The sequence below is a fragment of the Ambystoma mexicanum genome, chromosome 12, assembly GCF_040938575.1.
Source record: "Ambystoma mexicanum isolate Mex_15411 chromosome 12, UKY_AmexF1_1, whole genome shotgun sequence".
Taxonomy (NCBI): domain Eukaryota; kingdom Metazoa; phylum Chordata; class Amphibia; order Caudata; family Ambystomatidae; genus Ambystoma; species Ambystoma mexicanum.
The window spans coordinates 1,105,957,108-1,105,983,538 of record NC_090936.1 but is presented as its reverse complement, the minus strand read 5'-3'; positions in this window follow the sequence as shown (position 1 = coordinate 1,105,983,538).

The window sequence follows — 26,431 nt, the reverse complement described above, 5'->3', positions numbered from 1 at the left end:
AGGGGGTGTTCTTAAGACGCTGTCTGTATTGTTCGTTGTCAAGTTGAAAGTGTTCTAAGAACTCTCGCGTTGTCCTGAAATGTTCGCACATAAACAAAAAGGGGGTGTGTTCTAAGAACACACGCGTTGTCCTGAAGTGTTCTAAGAACTCTTGCGGTGTCCTGAAATGTTCGTAGGGGGTGTCCTGAAGACACTGTCTGTATTGTTCGATGGCAAGTTGAAAGTGTTCTAAAAACAGTCTCGGTGTCCTGAAATGTTCGTAAATAAAAAAAATGGGTGTGTGTTCTAAAAACTCACGCATCGTCCTGAAATGTCCGTAGTGGGTGTCCTGAAGATGCTGTCCGTATTGTTCGATGGAAAGTTGAAAGTGTTCTAAGAACTGTCTCGGTGTCCTGAAATGTTTGCAAATAAACAAAATGGGGGTGTGTTCTAAGAACACACGCGTTGTCCTGAAATGTTCGTAGGGGGTGTCCTGAGGGCGCTGTCCGTATTGTTCGTTGTCGAGTTGAAAGTGTTCTAAGAACTCTCGTGGTGTCCTGAAATGTTCGCAGGGGGTGTCCTGAAGACGCTGTCCGTATTGTTCGATGGCAAGTTGAAAGTGTTCTAAGAACTCTCGCGTTGTCCTGAAATGTTCGTATGGGGTGTTCTGAAGACGCTGTCCGTATTGATCGTTGTCAAGTTGAAAGTGTTCTAAGAACTCTTGCGTTGTCCTGAAATGTTCGCACCGAAACAAAATGGGGGTGTGTTCTAAGAACACATGCGTTGTCCTGAAGTGTTCTAAGAACTCTTGCGTTGTCTTAAATTGTTCGTACGGGGTGTCCTGAAGACGCTGTCTGTATTGTTTGTTGTCGAGTTGAAAGTGTTCTAAGAACTCTCGCGTTGTCCTGAAATGTCCGCACATAAACAAAATGCGGGACACAAGCGTTGTCCTGAAGTGTTCTAAGAACACTCGCGGTGTCCTGAAATGTTTGTAGGGGGTGTCCTGAAGACGCCGTCCGTATTATTCGATGGCAAGTTGAAAATGTTCTAAGAACTCTCGCGTTGTCCTGACATGTTCGTAGGGGGTGTTCTGAAGACGCTGTCCGTATTGTTCATTGTCAAGTTGAAAGTGTTCTAAGAACTCTTGCGTTGTCCTGAAATGTTCGCACCGAAACAAAATGGGGGTGTGTTCTAAGAACACATGCGTTGTCTTGAAGTGTTCTAAGAACTCTTGCGTTGTCCTAAAATGTTCGTAGGGGGTGTCCTGAAGACGCTGTCTGTATTGTTTGTTGTCGAGTTGAAAGTGTTCTAAGAACTCTCGCGTTGTCCTGAAATGTTCGCACATAAACAAAATGGGGGTGGGTTCTAAGAACACATGCGTTGTCCTGAAGTGTTCTAAGAACTCTCGCAGTGTCCTGAAATGATCGTAGGGGGTGTCCTGAAGATGCTGTCCGTATTGTTCGATGTCGAGTTGAAAGTGTTCTAAGAACTCTCGCGGTGTCCTGAAATGTTCGTAGGGGGTGTCCTGAAGACGCTGTCCGTATTGTTCGTTGTCAAGTTGAAAGTGTTCTAAGAACTCTCGCGATGTCCTGAAATGGTCGCACATAAACAAAATGGGGGTGTGTTCTAAGAACACACGCGTTGTCCTGAAATGTTCGTAGGGGGTGTCCTTAGGACGCTGTCCGTATTGTTCGATGGCAAGTTGAAAGTGTTCTAAGAACTGTCTCGGTGTCCTGAAATGTTCGTAAATAAACAAAATGGGGGTGTGTTCTAAGAACTCACTCGTTGTCCTGAAATGTTCGTAGGGGGTGTCCTGAAGATGCTGTCCGTATTGTTCGATGGCAAGTTGAAAGTGTTCTAAGAACTGTCTCGATTTAGTGAAATGTTCGCAAATAAACAAAATGGGGGTGTGTTCTAAGAACACACGCGTTGTCCTGAAATGTTCGCAGGAGGTGTCCTGAAGACGCTGTAAGTATTGTTCAATGGCAAGTTGAAAGTTTTCTAAGAACACTCGGGGTGTCCTGAAATGTTCGCAAATAAACAAAATGGGGGTGTTCTGAGGACGCTGTCCGTATTGTTCATTGTCAAGTTGAAAGTGTTCTAAGAACTCTTGCGTTGTCCTAAAATGTTCGCACATAAACACAATGGGGGTGTGTTCTAAGAACACACGCGTTGTCCTGAAATGTTCGTAGGGGGTGTCCTGAGGACGCTGTCCACATTGTTCGTTGTCGAGTTGAAAGTGTTCTAAGAACTCTCGCGCTGTCCTGAAATGTTTGTAGGGGGTGTCCCGAAGACGCTGTCCGTCTTGTTCGATGGCAAGTTGAAAGTGTTCTAAGAACTCTCTCGTTGTCCTGAAATGTTCGTAGGGGGTGTTCTTAAGACGCTGTCTGTATTGTTCGTTGTCAAGTTGAAAGTGTTCTAAGAACTCTCGCGTTGTCCTGAAATGTTCGCACATAAACAAAAAGGGGGTGTGTTCTAAGAACACACGCGTTGTCCTGAAGTGTTCTAAGAACTCTTGCGGTGTCCTGAAATGTTCGTAGGGGGTGTCCTGAAGACACTGTATGTATTGTTCGATGGCAAGTTGAAAGTGTTCTAAAAACAGTCTCGGTGTCCTGAAATGTTCGTAAATAAAAAAAATGGGTGTGTGTTCTAAGAACTCACTCGTTGTCCTGAAATGTTCGTAGGGGGTGTCCTGAAGACGCTGTCCGTATTGTTCGTTGTCAAGTTGAAAGTGTTCTAAGAACTCTTGCGATGTCCTGAAATGGTCGCACATAAACAAAATGGGGGTGTGTTCTAAGAACACACGCGTTGTCCTGAAATGTTCGTAGGGGGTGTCTTTAGGACGCTGTCCGTATTGTTCGATGGCAAGTTGAAAGTGTTCTAAGAACTGTCTCGGTGTCCTGAAATGTTCGTAAATAAACAAAATGGGGGTGTGTTCTAAGAACTCACTCGTTGTCCTGAAATGTTCGTAGGGGGTGTCCTGAAGATGCTGTCCGTATTGTTCGATGGCAAGTTGAAAGTGTTCTAAGAACTGTCTCGATTTCCTGAAATGTTCGCAAATAAACAAAATGGGGGTGTGTTCTAAGAACACACGCGTTGTCCTGAAATGTTCGCAGGAGGTGTCCTGAAGACGCTGTAAGTATTGTTCAATGGCAAGTTGAAAGTTTTCTAAGAACACTCGGGGTGTCCTGAAATGTTCGCAAATAAACAAAATGGGGGTGTTCTGAGGACGCTGTCCGTATTGTTCATTGTCAAGTTGAAAGTGTTCTAAGAACTCTTGCGTTGTCCTAAAATGTTCGCACATAAACAAAATGGGGGTGTGTTCTAAGAACACACGCGTTGTCCTGAAATGTTCGTAGGGGGTGTCCTGAGGACGCTGTCCACATTGTTCGTTGTCGAGTTGAAAGTGTTCTAAGAACTCTCGCGCTGTCCTGAAATGTTTGTAGGGGGTGTCCCGAAGACGCTGTCCGTCTTGTTCGATGGCAAGTTGAAAGTGTTCTAAGAACTCTCTCGTTGTCCTGAAATGTTCGTAGGGGGTGTTCTTAAGACGCTGTCTGTATTGTTCGTTGTCAAGTTGAAAGTGTTCTAAGAACTCTCGCGTTGTCCTGAAATGTTCGCACATAAACAAAAAGGGGGTGTGTTCTAAGAACACACGCGTTGTCCTGAAGTGTTCTAAGAACTCTTGCGGTGTCCTGAAATGTTCGTAGGGGGTGTCCTGAAGACACTGTCTGTATTGTTCGATGGCAAGTTGAAAGTGTTCTAAAAACAGTCTCGGTGTCCTGAAATGTTCGTAAATAAAAAAAATGGGTGTGTGTTCTAAAAACTCACGCATCGTCCTGAAATGTCCGTAGTGGGTGTCCTGAAGATGCTGTCCGTATTGTTCGATGGAAAGTTGAAAGTGTTCTAAGAACTGTCTCGGTGTCCTGAAATGTTTGCAAATAAACAAAATGGGGGTGTGTTCTAAGAACACACGCGTTGTCCTGAAATGTTCGTAGGGGGTGTCCTGAAGACGCTGTCCGTATTGTTCGATGGCAAGTTGAAACTGTTCTAAGAACACTCGGGGTGTCCAGAAATGTTCGCAAATAAACAAAATGGGGGTGTTCTGAGGACGCTGTCCGTATTGTTCGTTGTCAAGTTGAAAGTGTTCTAAGAACTCTCGCGTTGTCCTGAAATGTTCGCACATAAACAAAATGGTGGTGTGTTCTAAGAACACACGCGTTGTCCTGAAATGTTCGTAGGGGGTGTCCTGAGAACGCTGTCCATATTGTTCGTTGTCGAGTTGAAAGTGTTCTAAGAACTCTCGCGGTGTCCTGAAATATTCGTAGGGGGTGTTCTGAAGACGCTGTCCGTATTGTTCGTTGTCAAGTTGAAAGTGTTCTAAGAACTCTCGCGTTGTCCTGAAATGTTCGTAGGGGGTGTCCTGAAGACGCTGTCCGTATTGTTCGATGGCAAGTTGAAATGTTCTAAGAACTGTCTTGGTGTCCTGAAATGTTCGTAAATAAACAAAATGGGGGTGTGTTCTAAGAACTCACGCGTTGTCCTGAAATGTTCGTAGGGGGTGTCCTGAAGACGCTGTCCGTATTGTTCGATGGCAAGTTGAAAGTGTTCTAAGAACACTCGGGGTGTCCTGAAATGTTCGCACATAAACAAAATGGGGGTGTGTTCTAAGAACACACGCATTGTCCTGAAATGTTCATAGGGGGTGTCCTGAGGACGCTGTCCGTATTGTTCGGTGTTGAGTTGAAAGTGTTCTAAGAACTCTCGTGGTGTCCTGAAATGTTCGCAGGGGGCGTCCTTAAGACGCTGTCCGTATTGTTCGATGGCAAGTTGAAAGTGTTCTAAGAACTGTCTCGGTGTCCTGAAATGTTCGCAAATAAACAAAATGGGGGTGTGTTCTAAGAACACACGCGTTGTCCTGAAATGTTCGTAGGGGGTGTCCTGAGGGTGCTGTCCGTATTGTTCGTTGTCGAGTTGAAAGTGTTCTAAGAACTCTCGTGGTGTCCTGAAATGTTCGCAGGGGGCGTCCTTAAGACGCTGTCCGTATTGTTCGATGGCAAGTTGAAAGTGTTCTAAGAACACTCGGGGTGTCCTGAAATGTTCGCAAATAAACAAAATGGGGGTGTGTTCTAAGAACACACGCGTTGTCCTGAAATGTTCGTAGGGGGTGTCCTGAGAACGCTCTCCGTATTGTTTGTTGTCGAGTTGAAAGTGTTCTAAGAACTCTCGCGGTGTCCTGAAATGTTCGTATGGGGTGTTCTGAAGACGCTGTCCGTATTGATCGTTGTCAAGTTGAAAGTGTTCTAAGAACTCTTGCGTTGTCCTGAAATGTTCGCACCGAAACAAAATGGGGGTGTGTTCTAAGAACACATGCGTTGTCCTGAAGTGTTCTAAGAACTCTTGCGTTGTCTTAAATTGTTCGTACGGGGTGTCCTGAAGACGCTGTCTGTATTGTTTGTTGTCGAGTTGAAAGTGTTCTAAGAACTCTCGCGTTGTCCTGAAATGTCCGCACATAAACAAAATGCGGGACACAAGCGTTGTCCTGAAGTGTTCTAAGAACACTCGCGGTGTCCTGAAATGTTTGTAGGGGGTGTCCTGAAGACGCCGTCCGTATTGTTCGATGGCAAGTTGAAAATGTTCTAAGAACTCTCGCGTTGTCCTGACATGTTCGTAGGGGGTGTTCTGAAGACGCTGTCCGTATTGTTCATTGTCAAGTTGAAAGTGTTCTAAGAACTCTTGCGTTGTCCTGAAATGTTCGCACCGAAACAAAATGGGGGTGTGTTCTAAGAACACATGCGTTGTCTTGAAGTGTTCTAAGAACTCTTGCGTTGTCCTGAAATGTTCGTAGGGGGTGTCCTGAAGACGCTGTCTGTATTGTTTGTTGTCGAGTTGAAAGTGTTCTAAGAACTCTCGCGTTGTCCTGAAATGTTCGCACATAAACAAAATGGGGGTGGGTTCTAAGAACACATGCGTTGTCCTGAAGTGGTCTAAGAACTCTCGCAGTGTCCTGAAATGATCGTAGGGGGTGTCCTGAAGACGCTGTCCGTATTGTTCGATGTCGAGTTGAAAGTGTTCTAAGAACTCTCGCGGTGTCCTGAAATGTTCGTAGAGGGTGTCCTGAAGACGCTGTCCGTATTGTTCGTTGTCAAGTTGAAAGTGTTCTAAGAACTCTCGCGATGTCCTGAAATGGTCGCACATAAACAAAATGGGGGTGTGTTCTAAGAACACACGCGTTGTCCTGAAATGTTCGTAGGGGGTGTCCTTAGGACGCTGTCCGTATTGTTCGATGGCAAGTTGAAAGTGTTCTAAGAACTGTCTCGGTGTCCTGAAATGTTCGTAAATAAACAAAATGGGGGTGTGTTCTAAGAACTCACTCGTTGTCCTGAAATGTTCGTAGGGGGTGTCCTGAAGATGCTGTCCGTATTGTTCGATGGCAAGTTGAAAGTGTTCTAAGAACTGTCTCGATTTCCTGAAATGTTCGCAAATAAACAAAATGGGGGTGTGTTCTAAGAACACACGCGTTGTCCTGAAATGTTCGCAGGAGGTGTCCTGAAGACGCTGTAAATATTGTTCAATGGCAAGTTGAAAGTTTTCTAAGAATACTCGGGGTGTCCTGAAATGTTCGCAAATAAACAAAATGGGGGTGTTCTGAGGACGCTGTCCGTATTGTTCATTGTCAAGTTGAAAGTGTTCTAAGAACTCTTGCGTTGTCCTAAAATGTTCGCACATAAACAAAATGGGGGTGTGTTCTAAGAACACACGCGTTATCCTGAAATGTTCGTAGGGGGTGTCCTGAGGACGCTGTCCACATTGTTCGTTGTCGAGTTGAAAGTGTTCTAAGAACTCTCGCGCTGTCCTGAAATGTTTGTAGGGGGTGTCCCGAAGACGCTGTCCGTCTTGTTCGATGGCAAGTTGAAAGTGTTCTAAGAACTCTCTCGTTGTCCTGAAATGTTCGTAGGGGGTGTTCTTAAGACGCTGTCTGTATTGTTCGTTGTCAAGTTGAAAGTGTTCTAAGAACTCTCGCGTTGTCCTGAAATGTTCGCACATAAACAAAAAGGGGGTGTGTTCTAAGAACACACGCGTTGTCCTGAAGTGTTCTAAGAACTCTTGCGGTGTCCTGAAATGTTCGTAGGGGGTGTCCTGAAGACACTGTATGTATTGTTCGATGGCAAGTTGAAAGTGTTCTAAAAACAGTCTCGGTGTCCTGAAATGTTCGTAAATAAAAAAAATGGGTGTGTGTTCTAAGAACTCACTCGTTGTCCTGAAATGTTCGTAGGGGGTGTCCTGAAGACGCTGTCCGTATTGTTCGTTGTCAAGTTGAAAGTGTTCTAAGAACTCTCGCGATGTCCTGAAATGGTCGCACATAAACAAAATGGGGGTGTGTTCTAAGAACACACGCGTTGTCCTGAAATGTTCGTAGGGGGTGTCCTTAGGACGCTGTCCGTATTGTTCGATGGCAAGTTGAAAGTGTTCTAAGAACTGTCTCGGTGTCCTGAAATGTTCGTAAATAATCAAAATGGGGGTGTGTTCTAAGAACTCACTCGTTGTCCTGAAATGTTCGTAGGGGGTGTCCTGAAGATGCTGTCCGTATTGTTCGATGGCAAGTTGAAAGTGTTCTAAGAACTGTCTCGATTTCCTGAAATGTTCGCAAATAAACAAAATGGGGGTGTGTTCTAAGAACACACGCGTTGTCCTGAAATGTTCGCAGGAGGTGTCCTGAAGACGCTGTAAGTATTGTTCAATGGCAAGTTGAAAGTTTTCTAAGAACACTCGGGGTGTCCTGAAATGTTCGCAAATAAACAAAATGGGGGTGTTCTGAGGACGCTGTCCGTATTGTTCATTGTCAAGTTGAAAGTGTTCTAAGAACTCTCGCGCTGTCCTGAAATGTTTGTAGGGGGTGTCCCAAAGACGCTGTCCGTCTTGTTCGATGGCAAGTTGAAAGTGTTCTAAGAACTCTCTCGTTGTCCTGAAATGTTCGTAGGGGGTGTTCTTAAGACGCTGTCTGTATTGTTCGTTGTCAAGTTGAAAGTGTTCTAAGAACTCTCGCGTTGTCCTGAAATGTTCGCACATAAACAAAAAGGGGGTGTGTTCTAAGAACACACGCATTGTCCTGAAATGTTCGTAGGGGGTGTCCTGAGGACGCTGTCCACATTGTTCGTTGTCGAGTTGAAAGTGTTCTAAGAACTCTCGCGCTGTCCTGAAATGTTTGTAGGGGGTGTCCCAAAGACGCTGTCCGTCTTGTTCGATGGCAAGTTGAAAGTGTTCTAAGAACTCTCTCGTTGTCCTGAAATGTTCGTAGGGGGTGTTCTTAAGACGCTGTCTGTATTGTTCGTTGTCAAGTTGAAAGTGTTCTAAGAACTCTCGCGTTGTCCTGAAATGTTCGCACATAAACAAAAAGGGGGTGTGTTCTAAGAACACACGCATTGTCCTGAAGTGTTCTAAGAACTCTTGCGGTGTCCTGAAATGTTCGTAGGGGGTGTCCTGAAGACACTGTCTGTATTGTTCGATGGCAAGTTGAAAGTGTTCTAAAAACAGTCTCGGTGTCCTGAAATGTTCGTAAATAAAAAAAATGGGTGTGTGTTCTAAAAACTCACGCATCGTCCTGAAATGTCCGTAGTGGGTGTCCTGAAGATGCTGTCCGTATTGTTCGATGGAAAGTTGAAAGTGTTCTAAGAACTGTCTCGGTGTCCTGAAATGTTTGCAAATAAACAAAATGGGGGTGTGTTCTAAGAACACACGCGTTGTACTGAAATGTTCGTAGGGGGTGTCCTGAGGGCGCTGTCCGTATTGTTCGTTGTCGAGTTGAAAGTGTTCTAAGAACTCTCGTGGTGTCCTGAAATGTTCGCAGGGGGTGTCCTGAAGACGCTGTCCGTATTGTTCGATGGCAAGTTGAAAGTGTTCTAAGAACACTCGGGGTGTCCAGAAATGTTCGCAAATAAACAAAATGGGGGTGTTCTGAGGACGCTGTCCGTATTGTTCGTTGTCAAGTTGAAAGTGTTCTAAGAACTCTCGCGTTGTCCTGAAATGTTCGTAGGGGGTGTCCTGAAGACGCTGTCCGTATTGTTCGATGGCAAGTTGAAATGTTCTAAGAACTGTCTTGGTGTCCTGAAATGTTCGTAAATAAACAAAATGGGGGTGTGTTCTAAGAACACACGCATTGTCCTGAAATGTTCATAGGGGGTGTCCTGAGGACGCTGTCCGTATTGTTCGGTGTTGAGTTGAAAGTGTTCTAAGAACTCTCGCGTGGTCCTGAAATATTCGTAGGGGGTGTTCTGAAGACGCTGTCCGTATTGTTAGTTGTCAAGTTGAAAGTGTTCTAAGAACTCTCGCATTGTCCTGAAATGTTCGCACATAAACAAAATGGGGGTGTGTTCTAAGAACACACGCGTTGTCCTGAAGTGTTCTAAGAACTCTCGCAGTGTCCTGAAATGTTCGCAGGGGGTGTCCTGAAGACGCTGTCCGTATTGTTCGATGGCAAGTTGAAAGTGTTCTAAGAACTGTCTCGGTTTCCTGAAATGTTCGCAAATAAGCAAAATGGGGGTGTGTTCTAAGAACACATGCGTTGTCCTGAAATGTTCGCAGGAGGTGTCCTGAAGACGCTGTCCATATTGTTCGATGGCAAGTTGAAAGTGTTCTAAGAACACTCGGGGTGTCCTGAAATGTTTGCAAATAAACAAAATGGAGGTGTTCTGAGGACGCGTCCGTATTGTTCGTTTTCAAGTTGAAAGTGTTCTAAGAACTCTCGCGTTGTCCTGAAATGTTCGCACATAAACAAAATGGGGGTGTGTGCTAAGAACACACGCGTTGTCCTGAAGTGTTCTAAGAACTCTCGCAGTGTCCTGAAATGTTCGCAAGGGGTGTCCTGAAGACGCTGTCCGTATTGTTCGATGGCAAGTTGAAAGTGTTCTAAGAACTGTCTCGGTTTCCTGAAATGTTCGCAAATAAACAAAATGGGGGTGTGTTCTAAGAACACATGCGTTGTCCTGAAATGTTCGCAGGAGGTGTCCTGAAGACGCTGTCCGTATTGTTCGATGGCAAGTTGAAAGTGTTCTAAGAACACTCGGGGTGTCCTGAAATGTTTGCAAATATACAAAATGGAGGTGTTCTGAGGACGCTGTCCGTATTGTTCGTTTTCAAGTTGAAAGTGTTCTAAGAACACACGCGTTGTCCTGAAATGTTCTTAGGGGGTGTCCTGAGAACGCTGTCCATATTGTTCGTTGTCGAGTTGAAAGTGTTCTAAGAACTCTCGCGGTGTCCTGAAATGTTCGTAGGGGGTGTTCTGAAGACGCTGTCTGTATTGTTCGTTGTCAAGTTGAAAGTGTTCTAAGAACTCTCGCGTTGTCCTGAAATGTTCGTAGGGGGTGTTCTGAAGACGCTGTCCGTATTGTTAGTTGTCAAGTTGAAAGTGTTCTAAGAACTCTCGCGTTGTCCTGAAATGTTCGCACATAAACAAAATGGGGGTGTGTTCTAAGAACACACGCGTTGTCCTGAAATGTTCGCAGGAGGTGTCCTGAAGACGCTGTCCGTATTGTTCGATGGCAAGTTGAAAGTGTTCTAAGAACACTCGGGGTGTCCAGAAATGTTCGCAAATAAACAAAATGGGGGTGTTCTGAGGACGCTGTCCGTATTGTTCGTTGTCAAGTTGAAAGTGTTCTAAGAACTCTCGCGTTGTCCTGAAATGTTCGCACATAAACAAAATGGTGGTGTGTTCTAAGAACACACGCGTTGTCCTGAAATGTTCGTAGGGGGTGTCCTGAGAACGCTGTCCATATTGTTCGTTGTCGAGTTGAAAGTGTTCTAAGAACTCTCGCGGTGTCCTGAAATGTTCGTAGGGGGTGTTCTGAAGACGCTGTCCGTATTGTTAGTTGTCAAGTTGAAAGTGTTCTAAGAACTCTCGCGTTGTCCTGAAATGTTCGTAGGGGGTGTCCTGAAGACGCTGTCCGTATTGTTCGATGGCAAGTTGAAATGTTCTAAGAACTGTCTTGGTGTCCTGAAATGTTCGTAAATAAACAAAATGGGGGTGTGTTCTAAGAACTCACGCGTTGTCCTGAAATGTTCGTAGGGGGTGTCCTGAAGACGTTGTCCGTATTGTTTGATGGCAAGTTGAAAGTGTTCTAAGAACACTCGGGGTGTCCTGAAATGTTCGCACATAAACAAAATGGGGGTGTGTTCTAAGAACACACGCATTGTCCTGAAATGTTCATAGGGGGTGTCCTGAGGATGCTGTCCGTATTGTTCGGTGTTGAGTTGAAAGTGTTCTAAGAACTCTCGCGTGGTCCTGAAATGTTCGTAGGGGGTGTTCTGAAGACGCTGTCCGTATTGTTAGTTGTCAAGTTGAAAGTGTTCTAAGAACTCTCGCGTTGTCCTGAAATGTTCGCACATAAACAAAATGGGGGTGTGTTCTAAGAACACACGCGTTGTCCTGAAGTGTTCTAAGAACTCTCGCAGTGTCCTGAAATGTTCGCAGTGGGTGTCCTGAAGACGCTGTCCGTATTGTTCGATGGCAAGTTGAAAGTGTTCTAAGAACTGTCTCGGTTTCCTGAAATGTTCGCAAATAAGCAAAATGGGGGTGTGTTCTAAGAACACATGCGTTGTCCTGAAATGTTCGCAGGAGGTGTCCTGAAGACGCTGTCCATATTGTTCGATGGCAAGTTGAAAGTGTTCTAAGAACACTCGGGGTGTCCTGAAATGTTTGCAAATAAACAAAATGGAGGTGTTCTGAGGACGCTGTCCGTATTGTTCGTTTTCAAGTTGAAAGTGTTCTAAGAACTCTCGCGTTGTCCTGAAATGTTCGCACATAAACAAAATGGGGGTGTGTTCTAAGAACACACGCGTTGTCCTGAAGTGTTCTAAGAACTCTCGCAGTGTCCTGAAATGTTCGCAGGGGGTGTCCTGAAGACGCTGTCCGTATTGTTCGATGGCAAGTTGAAAGTGTTCTAAGAACTGTCTCGGTTTCCTGAAATGTTCGCAAATAAACAAAATGGGGGTGTGTTCTAAGAACACATGCGTTGTCCTGAAATGTTCGCAGGAGGTGTCCTGAAGACGCTGTCCGTGTTGTTCGATGGCAAGTTGAAAGTGTTCTAAGAACACTCGGGGTGTCCTGAAATGTTTGCAAATATACAAAATGGAGGTGTTCTGAGGACGCTGTCCGTATTGTTCGTTTTCAAGTTGAAAGTGTTCTAAGAACACACGCGTTGTCCTGAAATGTTCTTAGGGGGTGTCCTGAGAACGCTGTCCATATTGTTCGTTGTCGAGTTGAAAGTGTTCTAAGAACTCTCGCGGTGTCCTGAAATGTTCGTAGGGGGTGTTCTGAAGACGCTGTCTGTATTGTTCGTTGTCAAGTTGAAAGTGTTCTAAGAACTCTCGCGTTGTCCTGAAATGTTCGTAGGGGGTGTTCTGAAGACGCTGTCCGTATTGTTAGTTGTCAAGTTGAAAGTGTTCTAAGAACTCTCGCGTTGTCCTGAAATGTTCGCACATAAACAAAATGGGGGTGTGTTCTAAGAACACACGCGTTGTCCTGAAATGTTCGCAGGAGGTGTCCTGAAGACGCTGTCCGTATTGTTCGATGGCAAGTTGAAAGTGTTCTAAGAACTGTCTCGGTTTCCTGAAATGTTCGCAAATGAACAAAATGGGGGTGTGTTCTAAGAACACATGCGTTGTCCTGAAATGTTCGTAGGAGGTGTCCTGAAGACGCTGTCCGTATTGTTCGATGGCAAGTTGAAAGTGTTCTAAGAACACTCGGGGTGTCCTGAAATGTTTGCAAATAAACAAAATGGAGGTGTTCTGAGGACGCTGTCCGTATTGTTCGTTTTCAAGTTGAAAGTGTTCTAAGAACTCTCGCGTTGTCCTGAAATGTTCGTAGGGGGTGTACTGAAGACGCTGTCCGTATTGTTCGTTGTCAAGTTGAAAGTGTTCTAAGAACTCTCGCGATGTCCTGAAATGGTCGCACATAAACAAAATGGGGGTGTGTTCTAAGAACACACGCGTTGTCCTGAAATATTCGTAGGGGGTGTCCTTAGGACGCTGTCCGGATTGTTCGATGGCAAGTTGAAAGTGTTCTAAGAACTGTCTCGGTGTCCTGAAATGTTCGTAAATAAACAAAATGGGGGTGTGTTCTAAGAACTCACTCGTTGTCCTGAAATGTTCGTAGGGGGTGTCCTGAAGATGCTGTCCGTATTGTTCGATGGCAAGTTGAAAGTGTTCTAAGAACTGTCTCGATTTCCTGAAATGTTCGCAAATAAACAAAATGGGGGTGTGTTCTAAGAACACACGCGTTGTCCTGAAATGTTCGCAGGAGGTGTCCTGAAGACGCTGTCCGTATTGTTCAATGGCAAGTTGAAAGTGTTCTAAGAACACTCGGGGTGTCCTGAAATGTTCGCAAAATAAACAAAATGGGGGTGTTCGAGGACGCTGTCCGTATTGTTCATTGTCAAGTTGAAAGTGTTCTAAGAACTCTTGCGTTGTCCTGAAATGTTCGCACATAAACAAAATGGGGGTGTGTTCTAAGAACACACGCGTTGTCCTGAAATGTTCGTAGGGGGTGTCCTGAGGACGCTGTCCATATTGTTCGTTGTCGAGTTGAAAGTGTTCTAAGAACTCTCGCGGTGTCCTGAAATGTTTGTAGGGGGTGTTCTTAAGACGCTGTCCGTATTGTTCGTTGTCAAGTTGAAAGTGTTCTAAGAACTCTCGCGTTGTCCTGAAATGTTCGCACATAAACAAAAAGGGGGTGTGTTCTAAGAACACACGCGTTGTCCTGAAGTGTTCTAAGAACTCTTGCGGTGTCCTGAAATGTTCGTAGGGGGTGTCCTGAAGACGCTGTCTGTATTGTTTGTTGTCGAGTTGAAAGTGTTCTAAGAACTCTCGCGTTGTCCTGAAATGTTCGCACATAAACAAAATGGGGGTGGGTTCTAAGAACACATGCGTTGTCCTGAAGTGTTCTAAGAACTCTCGCAGTGTCCTGAAATGATCGTAGGGGGTGTCCTGAAGATGCTGTCCGTATTGTTCGATGTCGAGTTGAAAGTGTTCTAAGAACTCTCGCGGTGTCCTGAAATGTTCGTAGGGGGTGTCCTGAAGACGCTGTCCGTATTGTTCGTTGTCAAGTTGAAAGTGTTCTAAGAACTCTCGCGATGTCCTGAAATGGTCGCACATAAACAAAATGGGGGTGTGTTCTAAGAACACACGCGTTGTCCTGAAATGTTCGTAGGGGGTGTCCTTAGGACGCTGTCCGTATTGTTCGATGGCAAGTTGAAAGTGTTCTAAGAACTGTCTCGGTGTCCTGAAATGTTCGTAAATAAACAAAATGGGGGTGTGTTCTAAGAACTCACTCGTTGTCCTGAAATGTTCGTAGGGGGTGTCCTGAAGATGCTGTCCGTATTGTTCGATGGCAAGTTGAAAGTGTTCTAAGAACTGTCTCGATTTAGTGAAATGTTCGCAAATAAACAAAATGGGGGTGTGTTCTAAGAACACACGCGTTGTCCTGAAATGTTCGCAGGAGGTGTCCTGAAGACGCTGTAAGTATTGTTCAATGGCAAGTTGAAAGTTTTCTAAGAACACTCGGGGTGTCCTGAAATGTTCGCAAATAAACAAAATGGGGGTGTTCTGAGGACGCTGTCCGTATTGTTCATTGTCAAGTTGAAAGTGTTCTAAGAACTCTTGCGTTGTCCTAAAATGTTCGCACATAAACAAAATGGGGGTGTGTTCTAAGAACACACGCGTTGTCCTGAAATGTTCGTAGGGGGTGTCCTGAGGACGCTGTCCACATTGTTCGTTGTCGAGTTGAAAGTGTTCTAAGAACTCTCGCGCTGTCCTGAAATGTTTGTAGGGGGTGTCCCGAAGACGCTGTCCGTCTTGTTCGATGGCAAGTTGAAAGTGTTCTAAGAACTCTCTCGTTGTCCTGAAATGTTCGTAGGGGGTGTTCTTAAGACGCTGTCTGTATTGTTCGTTGTCAAGTTGAAAGTGTTCTAAGAACTCTCGCGTTGTCCTGAAATGTTCGCACATAAACAAAAAGGGGGTGTGTTCTAAGAACACACGCGTTGTCCTGAAGTGTTCTAAGAACTCTTGCGGTGTCCTGAAATGTTCGTAGGGGGTGTCCTGAAGACACTGTATGTATTGTTCGATGGCAAGTTGAAAGTGTTCTAAAAACAGTCTCGGTGTCCTGAAATGTTCGTAAATAAAAAAAATGGGTGTGTGTTCTAAGAACTCACTCGTTGTCCTGAAATGTTCGTAGGGGGTGTCCTGAAGACGCTGTCCGTATTGTTCGTTGTCAAGTTGAAAGTGTTCTAAGAACTCTTGCGATGTCCTGAAATGGTCGCACATAAACAAAATGGGGGTGTGTTCTAAGAACACACGCGTTGTCCTGAAATGTTCGTAGGGGGTGTCTTTAGGACGCTGTCCGTATTGTTCGATGGCAAGTTGAAAGTGTTCTAAGAACTGTCTCGGTGTCCTGAAATGTTCGTAAATAAACAAAATGGGGGTGTGTTCTAAGAACTCACTCGTTGTCCTGAAATGTTCGTAGGGGGTGTCCTGAAGATGCTGTCCGTATTGTTCGATGGCAAGTTGAAAGTGTTCTAAGAACTGTCTCGATTTCCTGAAATGTTCGCAAATAAACAAAATGGGGGTGTGTTCTAAGAACACACGCGTTGTCCTGAAATGTTCGCAGGAGGTGTCCTGAAGACGCTGTAAGTATTGTTCAATGGCAAGTTGAAAGTTTTCTAAGAACACTCGGGGTGTCCTGAAATGTTCGCAAATAAACAAAATGGGGGTGTTCTGAGGACGCTGTCCGTATTGTTCATTGTCAAGTTGAAAGTGTTCTAAGAACTCTTGCGTTGTCCTAAAATGTTCGCACATAAACAAAATGGGGGTGTGTTCTAAGAACACACGCGTTGTCCTGAAATGTTCGTAGGGGGTGTCCTGAGGACGCTGTCCACATTGTTCGTTGTCGAGTTGAAAGTGTTCTAAGAACTCTCGCGCTGTCCTGAAATGTTTGTAGGGGGTGTCCCGAAGACGCTGTCCGTCTTGTTCGATGGCAAGTTGAAAGTGTTCTAAGAACTCTCTCGTTGTCCTGAAATGTTCGTAGGGGGTGTTCTTAAGACGCTGTCTGTATTGTTCGTTGTCAAGTTGAAAGTGTTCTAAGAACTCTCGCGTTGTCCTGAAATGTTCGCACATAAACAAAAAGGGGGTGTGTTCTAAGAACACACGCGTTGTCCTGAAGTGTTCTAAGAACTCTTGCGGTGTCCTGAAATGTTCGTAGGGGGTGTCCTGAAGACACTGTCTGTATTGTTCGATGGCAAGTTGAAAGTGTTCTAAAAACAGTCTCGGTGTCCTGAAATGTTCGTAAATAAAAAAAATGGGTGTGTGTTCTAAAAACTCACACATCGTCCTGAAATGTCCGTAGTGGGTGTCCTGAAGATGCTGTCCGTATTGTTCGATGGAAAGTTGAAAGTGTTCTAAGAACTGTCTCGGTGTCCTGAAATGTTTGCAAATAAACAAAATGGGGGTGTGTTCTAAGAACACACGCGTTGTCCTGAAATGTTCGTAGGGGGTGTCCTGAGGGCGCTGTCCGTATTGTTCGTTGTCGAGTTGAAAGTGTTCTAAGAACTCTCGTGGTGTCCTGAAATGTTCGCAGGGGGTGTCCTGAAGACGCTGTCCGTATTGTTCGATGGCAAGTTGAAAGTGTTCTAAGAACTCTCGCGTTGTCCTGAAATGTTCGTATGGGGTGTTCTGAAGACGCTGTCCGTATTGATCGTTGTCAAGTTGAAAGTGTTCTAAGAACTCTTGCGTTGTCCTGAAATGTTCGCACCGAAACAAAATGGGGGTGTGTTCTAAGAACACATGCGTTGTCCTGAAGTGTTCTAAGAACTCTTGCGTTGTCTTAAATTGTTCGTACGGGGTGTCCTGAAGACGCTGTCTGTATTGTTTGTTGTCGAGTTGAAAGTGTTCTAAGAACTCTCGCGTTGTCCTGAAATGTCCGCACATAAACAAAATGCGGGACACAAGCGTTGTCCTGAAGTGTTCTAAGAACACTCGCGGTGTCCTGAAATGTTTGTAGGGGGTGTCCTGAAGACGCCGTCCGTATTATTCGATGGCAAGTTGAAAATGTTCTAAGAACTCTCGCGTTGTCCTGACATGTTCGTAGGGGGTGTTCTGAAGACGCTGTCCGTATTGTTCATTGTAAAGTTGAAAGTGTTCTAAGAACTCTTGCGTTGTCCTGAAATGTTCGCACCGAAACAAAATGGGGGTGTGTTCTAAGAACACATGCGTTGTCTTGAAGTGTTCTAAGAACTCTTGCGTTGTCCTAAAATGTTCGTAGGGGGTGTCCTGAAGACGCTGTCTGTATTGTTTGTTGTCGAGTTGAAAGTGTTCTAAGAACTCTCGCGTTGTCCTGAAATGTTCGCACATAAACAAAATGGGGGTGGGTTCTAAGAACACATGCGTTGTCCTGAAGTGTTCTAAGAACTCTCGCAGTGTCCTGAAATGATCGTAGGGGGTGTCCTGAAGATGCTGTCCGTATTGTTCGATGTCGAGTTGAAAGTGTTCTAAGAACTCTCGCGGTGTCCTGAAATGTTCGTAGGGGGTGTCCTGAAGACGCTGTCCGTATTGTTCGTTGTCAAGTTGAAAGTGTTCTAAGAACTCTCGCGATGTCCTGAAATGGTCGCACATAAACAAAATGGGGGTGTGTTCTAAGAACACACGCGTTGTCCTGAAATGTTCGTAGGGGGTGTCCTTAGGACGCTGTCCGTATTGTTCGATGGCAAGTTGAAAGTGTTCTAAGAACTGTCTCGGTGTCCTGAAATGTTCGTAAATAAACAAAATGGGGGTGTGTTCTAAGAACTCACTCGTTGTCCTGAAATGTTCGTAGGGGGTGTCCTGAAGATGCTGTCCGTATTGTTCGATGGCAAGTTGAAAGTGTTCTAAGAACTGTCTCGATTTAGTGAAATGTTCGCAAATAAACAAAATGGGGGTGTGTTCTAAGAACACACGCGTTGTCCTGAAATGTTCGCAGGAGGTGTCCTGAAGACGCTGTAAGTATTGTTCAATGGCAAGTTGAAAGTTTTCTAAGAACACTCGGGGTGTCCTGAAATGTTCGCAAATAAACAAAATGGGGGTGTTCTGAGGACGCTGTCCGTATTGTTCATTGTCAAGTTGAAAGTGTTCTAAGAACTCTTGCGTTGTCCTAAAATGTTCGCACATAAACACAATGGGGGTGTGTTCTAAGAACACACGCGTTGTCCTGAAATGTTCGTAGGGGGTGTCCTGAGGACGCTGTCCACATTGTTCGTTGTCGAGTTGAAAGTGTTCTAAGAACTCTCGCGCTGTCCTGAAATGTTTGTAGGGGGTGTCCCGAAGACGCTGTCCGTCTTGTTCGATGGCAAGTTGAAAGTGTTCTAAGAACTCTCTCGTTGTCCTGAAATGTTCGTAGGGGGTGTTCTTAAGACGCTGTCTGTATTGTTCGTTGTCAAGTTGAAAGTGTTCTAAGAACTCTCGCGTTGTCCTGAAATGTTCGCACATAAACAAAAAGGGGGTGTGTTCTAAGAACACACGCGTTGTCCTGAAGTGTTCTAAGAACTCTTGCGGTGTCCTGAAATGTTCGTAGGGGGTGTCCTGAAGACACTGTATGTATTGTTCGATGGCAAGTTGAAAGTGTTCTAAAAACAGTCTCGGTGTCCTGAAATGTTCGTAAATAAAAAAAATGGGTGTGTGTTCTAAGAACTCACTCGTTGTCCTGAAATGTTCGTAGGGGGTGTCCTGAAGACGCTGTCCGTATTGTTCGTTGTCAAGTTGAAAGTGTTCTAAGAACTCTTGCGATGTCCTGAAATGGTCGCACATAAACAAAATGGGGGTGTGTTCTAAGAACACACGCGTTGTCCTGAAATGTTCGTAGGGGGTGTCTTTAGGACGCTGTCCGTATTGTTCGATGGCAAGTTGAAAGTGTTCTAAGAACTGTCTCGGTGTCCTGAAATGTTCGTAAATAAACAAAATGGGGGTGTGTTCTAAGAACTCACTCGTTGTCCTGAAATGTTCGTAGGGGGTGTCCTGAAGATGCTGTCCGTATTGTTCGATGGCAAGTTGAAAGTGTTCTAAGAACTGTCTCGATTTCCTGAAATGTTCGCAAATAAACAAAATGGGGGTGTGTTCTAAGAACACACGCGTTGTCCTGAAATGTTCGCAGGAGGTGTCCTGAAGACGCTGTAAGTATTGTTCAATGGCAAGTTGAAAGTTTTCTAAGAACACTCGGGGTGTCCTGAAATGTTCGCAAATAAACAAAATGGGGGTGTTCTGAGGACGCTGTCCGTATTGTTCATTGTCAAGTTGAAAGTGTTCTAAGAACTCTTGCGTTGTCCTAAAATGTTCGCACATAAACAAAATGGGGGTGTGTTCTAAGAACACACGCGTTGTCCTGAAATGTTCGTAGGGGGTGTCCTGAGGACGCTGTCCACATTGTTCGTTGTCGAGTTGAAAGTGTTCTAAGAACTCTCGCGCTGTCCTGAAATGTTTGTAGGGGGTGTCCCGAAGACGCTGTCCGTCTTGTTCGATGGCAAGTTGAAAGTGTTCTAAGAACTCTCTCGTTGTCCTGAAATGTTCGTAGGGGGTGTTCTTAAGACGCTGTCTGTATTGTTCGTTGTCAAGTTGAAAGTGTTCTAAGAACTCTCGCGTTGTCCTGAAATGTTCGCACATAAACAAAAAGGGGGTGTGTTCTAAGAACACACGCGTTGTCCTGAAGTGTTCTAAGAACTCTTGCGGTGTCCTGAAATGTTCGTAGGGGGTGTCCTGAAGACACTGTCTGTATTGTTCGATGGCAAGTTGAAAGTGTTCTAAAAACAGTCTCGGTGTCCTGAAATGTTCGTAAATAAAAAAAATGGGTGTGTGTTCTAAAAACTCACGCATCGTCCTGAAATGTCCGTAGTGGGTGTCCTGAAGATGCTGTCCGTATTGTTCGATGGAAAGTTGAAAGTGTTCTAAGAACTGTCTCGGTGTCCTGAAATGTTTGCAAATAAACAAAATGGGGGTGTGTTCTAAGAACACACGCGTTGTCCTGAAATGTTCGTAGGGGGTGTCCTGAAGACGCTGTCCGTATTGTTCGATGGCAAGTTGAAACTGTTCTAAGAACACTCGGGGTGTCCAGAAATGTTCGCAAATAAACAAAATGGGGGTGTTCTGAGGACGCTGTCCGTATTGTTCGTTGTCAAGTTGAAAGTGTTCTAAGAACTCTCGCGTTGTCCTGAAATGTTCGCACATAAACAAAATGGTGGTGTGTTCTAAGAACACACGCGTTGTCCTGAAATGTTCGTAGGGGGTGTCCTGAGAACGCTGTCCATATTGTTCGTTGTCGAGTTGAAAGTGTTCTAAGAACTCTCGCGGTGTCCTGAAATATTCGTAGGGGGTGTTCTGAAGACGCTGTCCGTATTGTTCGTTGTCAAGTTGAAAGTGTTCTAAGAACTCTCGCGTTGTCCTGAAATGTTCGTAGGGGGTGTCCTGAAGACGCTGTCCGTATTGTTCGATGGCAAGTTGAAATGTTCTAAGAACTGTCTTGGTGTCCTGAAATGTTCGTAAATAAACAAAATGGGGGTGTGTTCTAAGAACTCACGCGTTGTCCTGAAATGTTCGTAGGGGGTGTCCTGAAGACGCTGTCCGTATTGTTCGATGGCAAGTTGAAAGTGTTCTAAGAACACTCGGGGTGTCCTGAAATGTTCGCACATAAACAAAATGGGGGTGTGTTCTAAGAACACACGCATTGTCCTGAAATGTTCATAGGGGGTGTCCTGAGGACGCTGTCCGTATTGTTCGGTGTTGAGTTGAAAGTGTTCTAAGAACTCTCGCGTGGTCCTGAAATATTCGTAGGGGGTGTTCTGAAGACGCTGTCCGTATTGTTAGTTGTCAAGTTGAAAGTGTTCTAAGAACTCTCGCGTTGTCCTGAAATGTTCGCACATAAACAAAATGGGGGTGTGTTCTAAGAACACACGCGTTGTCCTGAAGTGTTCTAAGAACTCTCGCAGTGTCCTGAAATGTTCGCAGGGGGTGTCCTGAAGACGCTGTCCGTATTGTTCGATGGCAAGTTGAAAGTGTTCTAAGAACTGTCTCGGTTTCCTGAAATGTTCGCAAATAAGCAAAATGGGGGTGTGTTCTAAGAACACATGCGTTGTCCTGAAATGTTCGCAGGAGGTGTCCTGAAGACGCTGTCCATATTGTTCGATGGCAAGTTGAAAGTGTTCTAAGAACACTCGGGGTGTCCTGAAATGTTTGCAAATAAACAAAATGGAGGTGTTCTGAGGACGCTGTCCGTATTGTTCGTTTTCAAGTTGAAAGTGTTCTAAGAACTCTCGCGTTGTCCTGAAATGTTCGCACATAAACAAAATGGGGGTGTGTGCTAAGAACACACGCGTTGTCCTGAAGTGTTCTAAGAACTCTCGCAGTGTCCTGAAATGTTCGCAAGGGGTGTCCTGAAGACGCTGTCCGAATTGTTCGATGGCAAGTTGAAAGTGTTCTAAGAACTGTCTCGGTTTCCTGAAATGTTCGCAAATAAACAAAATGGGGGTGTGTTCTAAGAACACATGCGTTGTCCTGAAATGTTCGCAGGAGGTGTCCTGAAGACGCTGTCCGTATTGTTCGATGGCAAGTTGAAAGTGTTCTAAGAACACTCGGGGTGTCCTGAAATGTTTGCAAATATACAAAATGGAGGTGTTCTGAGGACGCTGTCCGTATTGTTCGTTTTCAAGTTGAAAGTGTTCTAAGAACACACGCGTTGTCCTGAAATGTTCTTAGGGGGTGTCCTGAGAACGCTGTCCATATTGTTCGTTGTCGAGTTGAAAGTGTTCTAAGAACTCTCGCGGTGTCCTGAAATGTTCGTAGGGGGTGTTCTGAAGACGCTGTCTGTATTGTTCGTTGTCAAGTTGAAAGTGTTTTAAGAACTCTCGCGTTGTCCTGAAATGTTCGTAGGGGGTGTTCTGAAGACGCTGTCCGTATTGTTAGTTGTCAAGTTGAAAGTGTTCTAAGAACTCTCGCGTTGTCCTGAAATGTTCGCACATAAACAAAATGGGGGTGTGTTCTAAGAACACACGCGTTGTCCTGAAATGTTCGCAGGAGGTGTCCTGAAGACGCTGTCCGTATTGTTCGATGGCAAGTTGAAAGTGTTCTAAGAACTGTCTCGGTTTCCTGAAATGTTCGCAAATGAACAAAATGGGGGTGTGTTCTAAGAACACATGCGTTGTCCTGAAATGTTCGTAGGAGGTGTCCTGAAGACGCTGTCCGTATTGTTCGATGGCAAGTTGAAAGTGTTCTAAGAACACTCGGGGTGTCCTGAAATGTTTGCAAATAAACAAAATGGAGGTGTTCTGAGGACGCTGTCCGTATTGTTCGTTTTCAAGTTGAAAGTGTTCTAAGAACTCTCGCGTTGTCCTGAAATGTTCGTAGGGGGTGTCCTGAAGACGCTGTCCGTATTGTTCGTTGTCAAGTTGAAACTGTTCTAAGAACTCTCGCGATGTCCTGAAATGGTCGCACATAAACAAAATGGGGGTGTGTTCTAAGAACACACGCGTTGTCCTGAAATATTCGTAGGGGGTGTCCTTAGGACGCTGTCCGTATTGTTCGATGGCAAGTTGAAAGTGTTCTAAGAACTGTCTCGGTGTCCTGAAATGTTCGTAAATAAACAAAATGGGGGTGTGTTCTAAGAACTCACTCGTTGTCCTGAAATGTTTGTAGGGGGTGTCCTGAAGATGCTGTCCGTATTGTTCGATGGCAAGTTGAAAGTGTTCTAAGAACTGTCTCGATTTCCTGAAATGTTCGCAAATAAACAAAATGGGGGTGTGTTCTAAGAAGACACGCGTTGTCCTGAAATGTTCGCAGGAGGTGTCCTGAAGACGCTGTCCGTATTGTTCAATGGCAAGTTGAAAGTGTTCTAAGAACACTCGGGGTGTCCTGAAATGTTCGCAAAATAAACAAAATGGGGGTGTTCAGAGGACACTGTCCGTATTGTTCATTGTCAAGTTGAAAGTGTTCTAAGAACTCTCACGTTGTCCTGAAATGTTCACACATAAACAAAATGGGGGTGTGTTCTAAGAACACACGCGTTGTCCTGAAATGTTCGTAGGGGGTGTCCTGAGGACGCTGTCCGTATTGTTCAATGGCAAGTTGAAAGTGTTCTAAGAACACTCGGGGTGTCCTGAAATGTTCGCAAAATAAACAAAATGGGGGTGTTCAGAGGACACTGTCCATATTGTTCGTTGTCGAGTTGAAAGTGTTCTAAGAACTCTCGCGGTGTCCTGAAATGTTTGTAGGGGGTGTACCGAAGACGCTGTCCGTCTTGTTTGATGGCAAGCTGAAAGTGTTCTAAGAACTCTCTCGTTGTCCTGAAATGTTCGTAGGGGGTGTTCTTAAGACGCTGTCCGTATTGTTCGTTGTCAAGTTGAAAGTGTTCTAAGAACTCTCACGTTGTCCTGAAATGTTCGCACATAAACAAAAAGGGGGTGTGTTCTAAGAACACACGCGTTGTCCTGAAGTGTTCTAAGAACTCTTGCGGTGTCCTGAAATGTTCGTAGGGGGTGTCCTGAAGACACTGTCTGTATTGTTCGATGGCAAGTTGAAAGTGGTCTAAGAACTGTCTCGATTTCCTGAAATGTTCGCAAATAAACAAAATGGGGGTGTGTTCTAAGAACACACGCGTTGTCCTGAAATGTTCGCAGGAGGTGTCCTGAAGACGCTGTCCGTATTGTTCAATGGCAAGTTGAAAGTGTTCTAAGAACACTCGGTTTGTCCTGAAATGTTCTAAGAACTCTTGCGGTGTCCTGAAATGTTCGTAGGGGGTGTCCTGAAGACACTGTCTGTATTGTTCGATGGCAAGTTGAAAGTGTTCTAAAAACAGTCTCGGTGTCCTGAAATGTTCGTAAATAAAAAAAATGGGGGTGTGTTCTAAAAACTCACGCGTCGTCCTGAAATGTTCGTAGGGGGTGTCCTGAAGATGCTGTCCGTATTGTTCGATGGCAAGTTGAAAGTGTTCTAAGAACTGTCTCGGTGTCTTGAAATGTTCGCAAATAAACAAAATGGGGTGTGTTCTAAGAACACACGCGTTGTCCTGAAATGTTCGTAGGGGGTGACCTGAGGGCGCTGTCCGTATTGTTCGTTGTCGAGTTGAAAGTGTTCTAAGAACTCTCGTGGTGTCCTGAAATGTTCGCAGGGGGTGTCCTTAAGACGCTGTCCGTATTGTTCGATGGCAAGTTGAAAGTGTTCTAAGAACACTCGGGGTGTCCTGAAATGTTCGCAAATAAACAAAATGGGGGTGTGTTCTAAGAACACACGCGTTGTCCTGAAATGTTCGTAGGGGGTGTCCTGAGAACGCTCTCCGTATTGTTCGTTGTCGAGTTGAAAGTGTTCTAAGAACTCTCGAAATGTTCGTAGGGGGTGTTCTGAAGACGCTGTCCGTATTGATCGTTGTCAAGTTGAAAGTGTTCTAAGAACTCTCGCAGTGTCCTGAAATGTTCATAGGGGGTATCCTGAAGACACTGTCCGTATTGTTCGATGGAAAGTTGAAAGTGTTCTAAGAACTGTCTCGGTGTCCTGAAATTTTCGTAAATAAAAAAGATGGGTGTGTGTTCTAAGAACTCACGCGTTGTCCTGAAATGTCCGCACATAAACAAAATGGGGGACACAAGCGTTGTCCTGAAGTGTTCTAAGAACTCTCGCGGTGTCCTGAAATGTTTGTAGGGGGTGTCCTGAAGACGCCGTCCGTATTGTTCGATGGCAAGTTGAAAATGTTCTAAGAACTCTCGCGTTGTCCTGACATGTTCGTAGGGGGTGTTCTGAAGACGCTGTCCGTATTGTTCATTGTCAAGTTGAAAGTGTTCTAAGAACTCTTGCGTTGTCCTGAAATGTTCGCACCGAAACAAAATGGGGGTGTATTCTAAGAACACATGCGTTGTCTTGAAGTGTTCTAAGAACTCTTGCGTTGTCCTAAAATGTTCGTAGAGGGTGTCCTGAAGACGCTGTCTGTATTGTTTGTTGTCGAGTTGAAAGTGTTCTAAGAACTCTCGCGTTGTCCTGAAATGTTCGCACATAAACAAAATGGGGGTGGGTTCTAAGAACACATGTGTTGTCCTGAAGTGTTCTAAGAACTCTCGCAGTGTCCTGAAATGATCGTAGGGGGTGTCCTGAAGACGATGTCTGTATTGTTCGATGTCGAGTTGAAAGTGTTCTAAGAACTCTCGCGGTGTCCTGAAATGTTCGTAGGGGGTGTCCTGAAGATGCTGTCCGTATTGTTCGTTGTCAAGTTGAAAGTGTTCTAAGAACTCTCGCGATGTCCTGAAATGGTCGCACATAAACAAAATGGGGGTGTGTTCTAAGAACACACGCGTTGTCCTGAAATGTTCGTAGGGGGTGTCCTTAGGACGCTGTCCGTATTGTTCGATGGCAAGTTGAAAGTGTTCTAAGAACTGTCTCGGTGTCCTGAAATGTTCGTAAATAAACAAAATGGGGGTGTGTTCTAAGAACTCACTCGTTGTCCTGAAATGTTCGTAGGGGGTGTCCTGAAGATGCTGTCCGTATTGTTCGATGGCAAGTTGAAAGTGTTCTAAGAACTGTCTCGATTTCCTGAAATGTTCGCAAATAAACAAAATGGGGGTGTGTTCTAAGAACACACGCGTTGTCCTAAAATGTTCGCAGGAGGTGTCCTGAAGACGCTGTCCGTATTGTTCAATGGCAAGTTGAAAGTGTTCTAAGAACACTCGGGGTGTCCTGAAATGTTCGCAAATAAACGAAATGGGGGTGTTCTGAGGACGCTGTCCGTATTGTTCATTGTCAAGTTGAAAGTGTTCTAAGAACTCTTGCGTTGTCCTAAAATGTTCGCACATAAACAAAATGGGGGTGTGTTCTAAGAACACACGCGTTGTCCTGAAATGTTCGTAGGGGGTGTCCTGAGGACGCTGTCCATATTGTTCGTTGTCGAGTTGAAAGTGTTCTAAGAACTCTTGCGCTGTACTGAAATGTTTGTAGGGGGTGTCCCGAAGACGCTGTCCGTCTTGTTCGATGGCAAGTTGAAAGTGTTCTAAGAACTCTCTCGTTGTCCTGAAATGTTCGTAGGGGGTGTTCTTAAGACGCTGTCTGTATTGTTCGTTGTCAAGTTGAAAGTGTTCTAAGAACTCTCGCAGTGTCCTGAAATGTTCATAGGGGGTGTCCTGAAGACACTGTCCGTATTGTTCGATGGAAAGTTGAAAGTGTTCTAAGAACTGTCTCGGTGTCCTGAAATTTTCGTAAATAAAAAAGATGGGTGTGTGTTCTAAGAACTCACGCCTTGTCCTGAAATGTCCGCACATAAACAAAATGCGGGACACAAGCGTTGTCCTGAAGTGTTCTAAGAACTCTCGCGGTGTCCTGAAATGTTTGTAGGGGGTGTCCTGAAGACGCCGTCCGTATTGTTCGATGGCAAGTTGAAAATGTTCTAAGAACTCTCGCGTTGTCCTGACATGTTCGT